Raw genomic sequence first — 12642 nt, 5'->3', positions numbered from 1 at the left:
TCCTGTGGTGGGAGAATGGGAACACAGCGAGTGAGCCCAAGGAATACCGCATGAGGGTGCACATATTTGGAGCGGCATCATCGCCAGGTTGTGCGAATTACGGCATGAAATACCTCGCCACCAAATATGAGCATGAGTACCCCATGGCAGCAAGCTTCATCCGTAGAAACTTTTATGTGGATGATGGTCTTGTCAGTTTGGATACCGTGGAAAAGGCCAAGCAACTTGTCCATGAAGCAAGAGAAGTCTGTCAGAAGGGACAGCTGCGTCTGCACAAGTTTATTTGCAATAACGAAGTGGTCTTGGAGAGCATTCCAGAGAGTGAGCGTGCTCCACAAGTCAAGGACGTGGACTTAAACTACACAGAGCTACCAGCTCAGAGAGTGCTAGGAGTTAAGTGGAACATTGAAATGGATGTCTTCTCATTCAATGTGGTCCAACAAGAAAGAACAGCCACTCGACGAGGCATCTTATCCACAGTCGCCAGCATATATGATCCGCTAGGATTTCTGGCCCCCTACATCTTGACTGGGAAAAGAATCTTGCAAGAAATGTGCAAGCGAGGTGTAGGTTGGGATGAGCTTGTCCCACCAGAGTTAAGGCCGAAGTGGGAGACATGGCTCAATGATCTGAACAATCTTCAAACCATTCAAATAACAAGGTGCTTTGTTCCCAACAATCTTGGCACGATCCAGAAGATAGAGCTGCATCACTTTTCTGATGCCAGTAACGATGGCTATGGGCAGTGCTCGTATATCAGGATCGTGGCTGAAGAACAAGTGCATTGCACTTTAGTTATGGCCAAGGCTAGGGTAGCACCCATGAAGATTGTCAGTATACCACGTCTAGAACTCACCGCTGCCACAATCTCTGCAGCCATAAGTAAAGTTCTCAGAGAAGAGCTTGACTTGAAAATCGATGCTGAGTACTTTTGGACGGATTCACAAGTGGTACTGGGGTATATCAAGAATGAGGCCCGGCGTTTTCACGTCTTTGTTGCGAACCGGATCCAGAAGATTATAGACTCTACTGACCCCAATCGATGGTTTTACATTGAAACAAGTCAAAACCCGGCAGATTATGCATCTAGAGGACTCAAGGTGGCAGATCTAATGGCATCAGATTGGCTAAAGGGACCTAAGTTCTTATGGGAACAGGAAATTGTGACTAATCCAACAACCCCAGAGCTTCTCATAGGTGACCCAGAGGTCAAAGTCCTGAAAATGGATGTTGTGCAGGAAAATGACCTTTTGATAAGGCTGGCAAGGTTTTCAGACTGGGTCACTTGCCTTAACGTCATTGCTCGCATTCAGAGGCTGGCTCATAGGGACATATCTGGGCCTGTTACAGTAGAGGAGCGAAAGAAAGCAGCTCTTGTGCTGATCAAGGCGGCACAAAAGGAAGCATTTGGAGAAGAGCTGAAGCTGCTCAGCCAATCACAAAAACTCAGGAGAACTCACAAAATGTATGAACTCGATCCGTTTCTTGAGGACAGAGTGCTCAGAGTTGGTGGCAGGTTAAGAAGGTCATCAGCGTCGCTAGAGTTCAAACATCCCGTAATACTCCCGAAAGAAGGCATCGTAACGCATCTGATACTTGATCATTGCCATAAAAGAACACAGCATCAAGGCCGAGGGCAAACACTCAACGATCTCAGAGCCAATGGCTACTGGATTATGGGTGCTAGTAAAGTTGTGGCCAAGCACATCAGGAGTTGCGTGACCTGTAGGAGGGTGAGGGGTCGAACTGAAGAACAGCGTATGGCTGACTTGCCTGTTGATCGAATAGAGCCATCTCCTCCTTTCTCATATACAGGCATCGACTGTTTTGGTCCTTTTTACACGAAGCAAGGTAGAAAAGAGTACAAGAGATATGGGCTGTTGTTAACATGCCTAAGCTCTAGAGCCATTCATATCGAGATGCTCGAGGACCTGACAACTGATGCATTTCTAAATGCATTAAGATGTTTCATTGCAATAAGAGGAACAGTCAGACAAATTAGATCTGACCAAGGTACAAATTTTGTAGGAGCAAAGAGTGAGTTGGGAAAGTGCTTGATGGAACTTGACAAGGAAAGGATTGCGACCTATCTCGCAAGAAAGGAATGTGACTTCCTTATGAATGTTCCCGAAGCCAGTCATATGGGAGGCATATGGGAGCGCCAGATTCGGACGACAAGGAGTGTGATGAGCTCTGTCCTAGCTCAGGCTAACGGAAGACTGGATGACTCCTCATTAAGAACGTTCTTCTATGAGGCCATGTCCATAGTCAACAGTCGCCCGCTGACAACAAACACCCTAACTGATCCCAAAGGTGCTGAACCCTTGACACCCAACCACTTACTTACTATGAAGTCTACAATACCCCTTCCACCTCCAGGAAAGTTCGTTCAAGAAGATCTGTATGCAAGAAAAAGATGGCGCAAAGTACAGTATCTCTCAGAACAGTTCTGGAACAGGTGGCGCCGAGAATACTTAACCAACATCAACCTTCGTCAGCAGTGGCATGCAACCAGACGAAACGTGCAAGTTGGAGATGTAGTTATCGTTAAGGATGAAAACACTCCCAGAAATGAGTGGCCACTAGCTAGAGTAGTTGAGGCACAGAAAGATGATGATGGTCTCGTACGAAAGGTGAAAATACAAGTAGGCCAAAATAAGTTAGGACCAAAGGGTGAACGCTTAACACAACCTTCATTTCTTGAGCGTCCAGTGCAGAAATTAGTTGTGTTAGTTGAATATTATTCAAAATAGCTCAGCATTAACATGAAAATCAGTCACCTATTGTAAGATCTATTGATGGAAATTTTGGGTAAAGGTTAAATTTGAAGTTATTGAAAATTACATGTTTTATTTCTTTGAATATGGTGAAAGTAAACCTTTTGTAATTTTGGTGGCAGTGTAGCGAACGCAGTCAAGCATTTTTATGTATATTTTAGGAAATACTGTTTGGTTTGGTTAATAGCGTTATCTGACCACTTCAGCAATTACGTCATCACTTGGTCACGTGATGCTTTCGATAAAGGGCTGTAAGTTTCGTTTCATGCTCAGTTGGTTTGCAAGCGGTAATAGGAAAGACAAAGAACTGAAATTTGGAAGAAATGGACTTCTAGCAACTCCTAACCTTCTGGTTGGAGGGGCATACGGTATGGACAATTGAATGGAATATTCTTGTGTTTGTATATGTGTAATAAGTTTCATTCGAACAATTTATATAAGAGAACATGACGGTTTAACTGATGTATATTTGCCACTGTGTACTTTATTGCAGTGTTCACGGTGGTCTTGGGCGTTTATGTGACAGAAAATTCCTTTAATAAACGTTTGGAACCATCAGTCGGAGCGTTGCATCTTCATCAACCAGTGAGAAAAGTTGGGAGCAGCTATACTGGGCCTCGGACCGCTGGCTAAACCTACAATGAAGCTTGATTGATTGTTTTTATTGAAGCATCACAACATTAAGTTAGAGGAAACTGTGAGTCAAAAATCACATCAACTAAAAGTTTCAGATTCTGTTAAAGGCGACTTTGAACAGGTTAGGATCGATCTACAGGCAATCCAAAACATCTTCATTACATTTTCATACACAAAGTCATTCTTAGATAGCGAGATTTCTACTCACATGTTAGAATGGCTGCAAACAGATGTGCAATTACACAACGGTACATCTTTGAAAAACAGAAGTGGAGCCTCCTGCACAACCAACCACAATGCAGCAAGTGGTTTCTGGATGGTATGTCAACAACAAAGCAGTCATTGTACAGCGCATACAGCTGTAAAACCAGCTAACAAAATGTGCTGGAGCTCTGCTGGGGTTGCTAGGCAACAGGCTGGGCTTTGCTGAGGTTGCTAGGTAACGGCGCATTGCCTGCTGATTTGTGACTTTACATTCTGTGGATTTTTGCAAAGGCTCATTTTCCAGACACCATAAAACATTAACTTGGTGCCAAAAAACGGCTGGATGGGGTTTATTTTAAACGCTTGGGCTGTTTTTAGAGATGGAAATATTAAAAAAAGAACAAAAAAAAATACATTTCCACAAAAAAAACTGAATTTTTTTACAAAAGTCAAAAATTACAGATGAAAAACTGAAATTTTATAGAATAAATTAGGACATTTCTGAGGCCTGAATAAGTCAAAAACATTGCAAAGAAAAACTTGAAATAGTTAGAAATTTCCACGTTTTTTTTTTTTTTGTGAAGATTTCTGAGATTAATCTAAAAACTTCAGACCTTTTTGACAGAAATGTCGTCTGCAGTGGTCCTAATGCCCCGTAGTTACAGAAATGACTGAACTGAGAACAACAATTAATAAGAGCAAGAACAAGATCAAAATTTACAAAAAAAACTCAGAAAAATCATAACAGGACCTAATTAGAAACATGCTGCACAAGCAAACCCAGACTACCAAAATAAAACAGGAAGTGGCACCTACATGGGGAAACAGTAACTTAAGAGCAAAAAATAAATCAGAAACTTAAAAAATAAAACACAAAATGAAGTCAAAGTCCTTCAAGTCCCACAGGGAAGAGTAGGATGAGCATTTTTAAATCAATTTTCACATCAGTTTTTTGAGTTGGAGGGAAAGTGCAATAATTAAGTGTCGGATGTGAAGCTGCAGGTTTTATCAGCATTAATGCGCTGACATTCATTAACCCAGCAAAACGTTTCATGGTTCTGCTGGGAGCGCTGGCTCTGCAGCGGCTCAAACACGAACCAGATGGATGGAGAATCAGTGGCTTCCAGCCTTAACATCAACCTGGACATGATCAATCTGATCAATCTGATCAATCTGATTGGTCAGGATTTGTGATGATCATTTAGAAAATGTTAAATAATTAGCATGTTTATTTTAAAGCCTGTTAAAATGTTTTTTTTTGACTAAACTGAGACAAATAAATCAATTAGTGAGGATCTGAATATTTAAAAAAAGTTATTCTATGACGACAGATTTCTTCTGATTAAGCATTGAACTGTGGCGCCCCCTCTGGGGGGGTTTGGTATTAAAGCAATGGCAGAAAATCCATGTTTTCTTACATCGGCGACGTTTTGCTTTCATCTTTCACAGTAGCTCTTAAAAAGGACCTAAGAAGTAAGAGGGAGTATTAGGATCCCGGTGGGTCAAGAAAGGAGAGAGGAGCAAATTTCCAACAAAACAAAAAGCTCAGACATTTGTAGGTTAGTCTCAAAAATTTTCAAGAAAAAAATTGGAAATTACTGAGCTTGAGGTTGAAAATATTTGACTTTTGGTAATTATCTTTTTCTAGAAATTTTTTGACTTTTGAAATCCACAAATGTTCTTGTTTTTTTCTAGAAAATTTCTAAGATTAATTTCAAAATTCATGAGATTTTTTTTCTAGCAAATTCTCAAATTTTCAAACTCTGATATTTCCAGGTTTTTATATAAAACTTCTTTTAATTTCTTAATTTCCAGGTTTTTTAAAATAAAAATTTATTAATCTCAAAATTTGAGGGGTTTCTTTCATGCAAATTTTCAACTTTCAAACAGAATTTCTAAGTTATTTTCTAGAAAATTTCTGAGATTCAGTTTTTGATTTGATTTGTGTTTATTTTTTCAAATTCACAAATTTTCTGAATTTAATACCAAAATTTCAGATTTTTTTCTAGTAAATTTTTGACTTTTGAAGCTCCAGTACTTTTCCAGTATTTTACTAGAACATTTTTTAGATTAATCTCAAAATTTGAGATTTTTTTCTAGCAAATTTTCAACATTTCAAACTCAGAATTTCATTAGAAAAAGTTATTTACTGAAATATTTCTTTAATCTTAAAATCCTAAAGTTTTTATTGTACATTTTTGACGTCTTTAGCTTTAGTGATTAAGAAGCATATTTTTAGGTAAATCTGGTAGCTGCTAAACATCTGTCGTCTCCAGGTTGATGGTGTGTGTGTGCATGTGTGTGTGTGTGCGTTTGTTTGTAATACCTTGTGGGGACGATTGTCCTGACATATGCTACGTTGTGGGGACCAATTGCTCCTCGTGGGGACCGGAGCCTGGTCCCCACGAGGGGAAACCCTGTTTTTGGGTCAGGGGTCAGAGTTAGGGCTAAGGTATGAATTGAGTTTTGGTTGGTTAGGGTTAGGTATGTGATGGTTAGGGTTAGGAAAAGGGTAAAGGTCAGGTTTAGGCTGTAGAAATGAATGGAAGTCAATGGAAAGTCCCCACAAAGATAGCAACACAAACATGAGTGTGTGTGTGTGTGTGTGTGTGTGTGTGTGTGTGTGTGTGTGTGTGGGTGTGTGTGTGTGTGTGTGTGTGTGTGTGTTTGTTTGTGTTCGATCTGTGTGTGTTTCTGTTACTTCAGGGTTTCATCAGCCTGAGATCAGAGTTCGGCAGCAGGCGTTCCTCCGGGAGGCCGAGCTCCGTTTGGATCTGATCTGTCATAATTCAAAGGCCGAAACATTTCTCTTCATCCCGGCTGAGCGAGGCGAGCTGCAGATCCGATCCGATCGATCCGATTCAGCTCAAGAGAACAGAACCTGTCTGCATCAAAAGGTCTTTAAAAACCCAAATAAACATTTTCTTCATTAAAGCCATTAAAGTGTAATTAAAACATAATTGGATGAATATTGACTCATTAAGATTCTACAGATTTTTCATGTAACCATTTAAGCCTTTTTTTAATTAAAATATATAAGCAATTAACGTCCTATTCAAAAATAATAAAATAAAAATTGTGTTGCCCAAAATGCAAAGCTTTGCTTTAGTGGATTTGAACCAGGCGAAGATAAACTTCCTTAAAGTTAAACTTCAGAAGTTTTGTGTTTGATTTGCAGACAGAAAAGGTTTTTATTTTATCTTAAATAAAAAAAGGTATGCATATTTTATAAAACCATTAAATCCCAGGAATGTCACATATTCGTCTGAATGCGGCGTTTTTCTCGCCTCTCCTCCTCCATCTGCTCAGCAGACTGCAGAGGTGAAAGGTCACACTCCGCCCACCTCGCCGTCAGGAGGTGAAGAACCCAACACCTTCGCTCTTATGCAACCCAATGACTCCACTGTGATCCGCTTCTGCTCCGCTGGGCCGGTTCTGATGGGCCATCCGACCCAAACCAGCAGAGTTTAAATATAAACACACACAAGAGCAACGGCGTATCAGGGCAACAAGATGGAAACAAGGAGTCAATTTACACCAAAAAAACAGAAATTAACTAGAAAAACAAGGAAATTTCTGAGTTTGAAAAGTGGAAAATTTGCTAGAAAATAATTTAAATAAATCTAAGAAATTTTTTGAAAAAAAAAAACAATTTCTGGATTTGGAAACTAATTAAACAATGCGAGAAAAATAAACTAGATTAATCTGAGAAATTCCTGAGATTTAAAAGTCAAAAATTTGTAGAAGAAACTTAGAAATTGAGATTAATCTGAGAAATTTAGAAAAAAATTCAGCATTTCAAAAATGCGGATTTTTTTTAAATTCTAAAATAAATGTACTCTATTATTCTATATACAATGATGTGTATATGAGCTCAACAACAAAAATATTTACAATTTTTAATAATTTGTGATGAATCTACCATCAGATTGGTGCAACGTGACGTTACAGACATTCAGTTTTCCAGTGTTTAGGGAATCTGATCGTTCCTGGGAATTCTTTGAACAAATCTTGTTTTTTATTATTATTAGCTTTGGCTTCAGCTGTAACCCATGTATCACCCAGTTTAACCAGCGGGTCTGATGAAATGGGAACGGATTGACTGGGTCACCTCCAGCTCTGCTGCTCGGCAGAACGGACAGAAATATTAACGGCTACAAAATTCAATTTCCACATTTTGATTCGTCCTGCGAGGTGAGCAGAGCGAGAAACTCGATTACAGAAACTCAGGTCAGCGACATTTAAGAACATTTATGGCCATGTTAGTAAAAAACAAAATAAAAAACAAAGACCAAAAAACTATGGAGGAAACAGAAACTGGAAAGAATCAAGGAAAATGTTGGTGAAAGAAAGTGAGGAAGAAAGGATGAAAGGAGGAAGGAAATGAAAGAAGGAAACAAAATAAGAGAGGAAAGAAAAGAAGGAAGTAAAACAAGCAAACAAAGAGGAAGGAAACAAAGGAAAGACGGCAAGGTGTAATTTCATCACATGTTGACGTAGCTGTAACAAACAGGAAGTGGCTACAACAAACAAGAAGTGGCTGTAGCAAACAGGAAGTAGCTGTAACAAACAGGAAGCGGCTGCAACAAACAGGAAGTAGCTGTTGCTAACTAGCATGAAACATCTCAGTAAAGTGGAGAGATTCTTCTGATCAGAACAAACTTTTTTTCGTTCGTATTTTAATGAAACTTTAACACAAATGTAAAAGTTATTTAAAACTTTTCTGTTTCCATCAACCTTTTCTAATGCAATACATTAAAAAAATATTTATTTACGGTTTGTATGATCTCTCTTTCATCCTGTAAACTTAAAAACCGAGTCACAGCCATTACTGCAACTACAAACGTATTTATATCCCTTAAACCAGGGGTCCCCAAACTTTTTCCTGCGAGGGCCACATAGCTGTTCCTTTCTCTGGTCGGGGGCCGGTCTTAGTTTTTGGAGTGGGGTGCGGGCTGTTCTGTCTTCGAAACTGTCGATCGGGGGGGGGACGACACATTCGCACTTTTAGATAGATTTTTACCCAGAATGCAAATGGAAAAAACCGTGAGTGAAACGGTGACTGGGACTGACTAGTATATATTCCATTGAGGGAAAGTTAGTTTCACATTTGCTCAAAAGCCCCCTGGTGGTTGAAGAAAAATCCACATATAAACCGGAAAATACAATATATGACAAAAAACTCTGAATGCTCTCTGATATGACGTGGCGGGCCGGATCCGGCCCGCGGGCCGTAGTTTGGGGACCCCTGCCTTAAACCCTTCCATATTTTCTCACATTAAAACCACAAGTATAAACACATCTAACTGGAATTTAATGAAAGCTCAACACAAAATGGTGATTTGTGAAGTAGAAAGTAAATAATTAATGATTCAAAACAGTTTTTATAAATTAAAAAAAACTGAAAAGTGTGTCAAAAGTATTCAGTTTTGCTCCGACTAAATTATCAATTAAGTTAAACATACAAATAAGTAAAAATGTTAAAAATTTGTCTGATAAAACTAAAGATAAGATCTCCAAGATGTTCCTTATTGAATGCCACGGCTTGTTTGTTGAACATAAAATAGAAACCAGGAGAAAAGAGAAACCTCACTTTCACTCTCACTGTGTGACTTTGTCCAAAGTCACAGAGAAAAAAACGTCCTCAGAAATCACGAGCAAAGACAACCTGCTTTAAAAAACCCAATTTATCTGAGACGAGTCGGTCTAAGAATACCGACCCGCTGTGAAAAGTTAGCGGAAACTCCTTCATCAATCACCGGGAACTCGGACATCGTCCCAGTTCCAGCAGAAGACGGCCGGAGACGCTTCGCTCCACTTTCTGCAGAAAACCGGCTCAAGGTGAAAGAAAAGTCATGGAGAAGAAATTCAGCGAACTGCTCTGGTTCTGACCCAGGACGATGGCGGACACTTTAAACTCACATTTTCTTATCTTGAGCCTTCAGGTGTGTGTTAACACACACATCAGTCTGGGAAGGGTTATATTAATGTTTTGAAACTATTTGAAGTCTTTCATTGCACAGGGAGAAACGTTTACGTGTCGTTTTTCTCTTTCTGTCTTCAGTCTGGTGTTTAGCTCAGGTTTTCTCAACAGACACTTTATAATTAATTGTATTTGTTGTTTCTGTTGTTTTGTTTATTTATTTTGGATATTTAAAATGTCTCCCAGTTCCAGTGTTAAATGTTTATTAGAATTTAAATCATATTGGTTTTTAAGAATGTGTCCTTGCATTATTATTATTATGAAGCCAAAATGAGAGTATAGATCAGCAGAAACCTGCTAATAATCGTTTACATTTAACCAATATTTCTAATGTACGAAGGTGGAAGAGGCGACAGGAATCTGTTTTTGGATATCTTGGTCTCATCTGGCAGCAGAACCATCGGCTACCTACCTACAAGGCAGGTAGCCGAGTCCAGGTGAGTGATGATCAGATCCAGCAGCAGGAAGCAGGAAGTCCGTCCGTCGGCCATCAGGAAACGCCGGCTTTGATCTCAGCTGAGCGCGCTCGTTGAACATCTTAAAGAGCTGCAGGCGGAACGTCGCTGCAGCCGAGGAGCAGATGAAACGATGGAGTTCACCGGGTTCAGCCGTTACGTCACTCCTGCAGCTGGATGTTGGCGAACGCTTCGCGTTAGTGGACAGTTTCGCCACATGAGCTCCAGACTGAGATGGAAGGAAGATATGACTTTAAAATGCTAAAAATACACAGAAAAATGCTGATTTTGCTCAATATTGTTTCTGTATCAATAACTCATTTCATTTTTTCAAATTTTCTCAGCATTTTTTTAATACTTTATTTTATCATGATTCATTTTCCACTGTATTTCATTCATTGTTTAATTTTTAATATTAATATTTGAATAATATTTTTTAGTAAATATTTAAATGCTTAATCAGTTTTGTGTATTTTTATTATTTATTATTAATTCAAATATTTTTAATTATCCTAATAATATTATTCATACCAATAATAGAGAATTATTTTAAATGTTAACATTTTATTTAATTTTCATTAATTTTTTTCATCATTCTGTAATTAATGTGTCAAACTCATGGTCAGGGGGCCAAATTCGGCCCGCCAGAACTCTTTTTGTGGCCGTCAAGACATCAGAGTGACACATAAACTGAACCTTTAAGATAACAGTTTTATGCTTAAATGTTATTTTAACAATCAAATCAAAACAGTTTTTATCTGTTTCATCAATGTGAAATGATCCTAGTCCTTTTGGCGCTGATTATGAAAGGTTTTCTTTTATGATTATTATTCCCTTTGTTCTCTTCGCGTCAGTGGGAGACATTCAGCCGCTCTGCAACACGTCAGTCAGTCAGCAGATATCATCGTTCTGCATTTTTTAAACCACTGCAACGTCAAATCTGCACCAAATAAAAAGAGATAAACACGTCTGACTGATGAAGACAATTTACTCATTCTGCACTCTGCGCGAGAACAAAGAGAAAGCAAGAATAGCTTTGTATGCAAATCAAGCCCAAACGCCTACTCCACCTCCAACGAAGGTAGAAAAAAAAAACGCAGAGATCAAAGGCGGCGGCTGACAAGCCTCAGAGTGCAGAAAAGAGGCTGATTAGTTCAGCAATAAGTGGCTCTAATCCTGCGGCGAAGCTTCAGCTGAACATCAGCGTCCTCACGCATCTCAGACGTCAGAATAATGCAACATTTATGCCGCATCATCGCAGCGGCATTTCAGAGCTTCAAAGACAGAAACGAAACTGAAAACAGAGGTTTCAAGAATAATCTGACACAAAGAGAAGCTGCGAGACGTCTTTTTATTTCCCTGCTGACAGCCTAAATATTTAGCTGATTTCTATAAGTAATGTGTTGTATGGTTGTAGCTAATAGCTAATAATGTTAGAAAGCCAAACCAAACACCGGGGTCTGGCTGTAAAGCACGGTGGTGGAGGGTGATGATTGGGGGTTGTGGACCAAAATGTTCCAGAGTGAAATGTGAGTCCGTCTGTCTGGCAGCTGCAGGCTGGACCAAACTGGATCAACAAACGAACAAGGAACCCAAACGCAGAACCAGTTCTACAGCAGGAAGTTCAACAGAACATATCTGAGAGTTTTAAACAAGATTCAAAGAGTTTCTAGATCACAGAGAGCAACGGGGCGGGAACTGAGAGCTGAAACGTTAGCTCTGCTAATGCTAAAGCACTCCACAAACACCGTACTTAGTGGAAGCTAATGCTAAAGCAGTACACCAAGTACAGTATGTACTGCAAGCTAACACCAAGACAGTATTTAGCAGAAGCTAATGTTAAAGCGCTAAACCATCACAGTATTTACTGTAGGCTAATGCTAAAGTGCTAAACCATCACAGTATTTACTGTATGCTAATGCTAAAGCATTAAACCGTCACAGTATTTACTGTAGGCTAATGCTAAAGCGTTAAACCGTCACAGTATTTACTGTATGAAAATGCTAAAGCGTTAAACCGTCACAGTATTTACTGTAGGCTAATGCTAAATTGCTAAACCATCACAGTATTTACTGTATGCTAATGCTAAAGCATTAAACCGTCACAGTATTTACTGTAGGCTAATGCTAAAGCGTTAAACCGTCACAGTATTTACTGTATGAAAATGCTAAAGCGTTAAACCGTCACAGTATTTACTGTAGGCTAATGCTAAAGCGTTAAACCGTCACAGTATTTACTGTATGCTAATGCTAAAGTGCTAAACCATCACAGTATTTACTGTATGCTAATGCTAAAGCGTTAAACCGTCACAGTATTTACTGTAGGCTAATGCTAAAGCGTTAAACCGTCACAGTATTTACTGTAGGCTAATGCTAAAGCGTTAAACCGTCACAGTATTTACTGTATGCTAATGCTAAAGTGCTAAACCTTCACAGTATTTACTGTATGCTAATGCTAAAGCGTTAAACCGTCACAGTATTTACTGTAGGCTAATGCTAAAGCGTTAAACCGTCACAGTATTTACTGTATGCTAATGCTAAAGCGTTAAACCGTCACAGTATTTACTGTAGGCTAATGCTAAAGCGTT

The 12642-nt window shown here is 39.2% G+C and overlaps 1 long non-coding RNA gene across 1 annotated transcript; it reads left to right on the top strand.

Moving 5' to 3' along the window:
* Positions 1-1751: 1751 nt before the first annotated feature.
* Positions 1752-3335, top strand: LOC148160299 (uncharacterized). Its single transcript, XR_015762572.1, has 2 exons — positions 1752-3145; positions 3271-3335. It is a non-coding gene; the product is annotated as an uncharacterized LOC148160299 (long non-coding RNA).
* Positions 3336-12642: the final 9307 nt, after the last annotated feature.

This window comes from Poecilia mexicana, unplaced genomic scaffold (assembly GCF_051168715.1).
Source record: "Poecilia mexicana isolate PSO_F unplaced genomic scaffold, ASM5116871v1 scaffold_3, whole genome shotgun sequence".
NCBI lineage: Eukaryota > Metazoa > Chordata > Actinopteri > Cyprinodontiformes > Poeciliidae > Poecilia > Poecilia mexicana.
The sequence above is the reverse complement of the archived record's forward strand: the minus strand, read 5'-3'. Positions and strand labels throughout refer to the sequence as shown.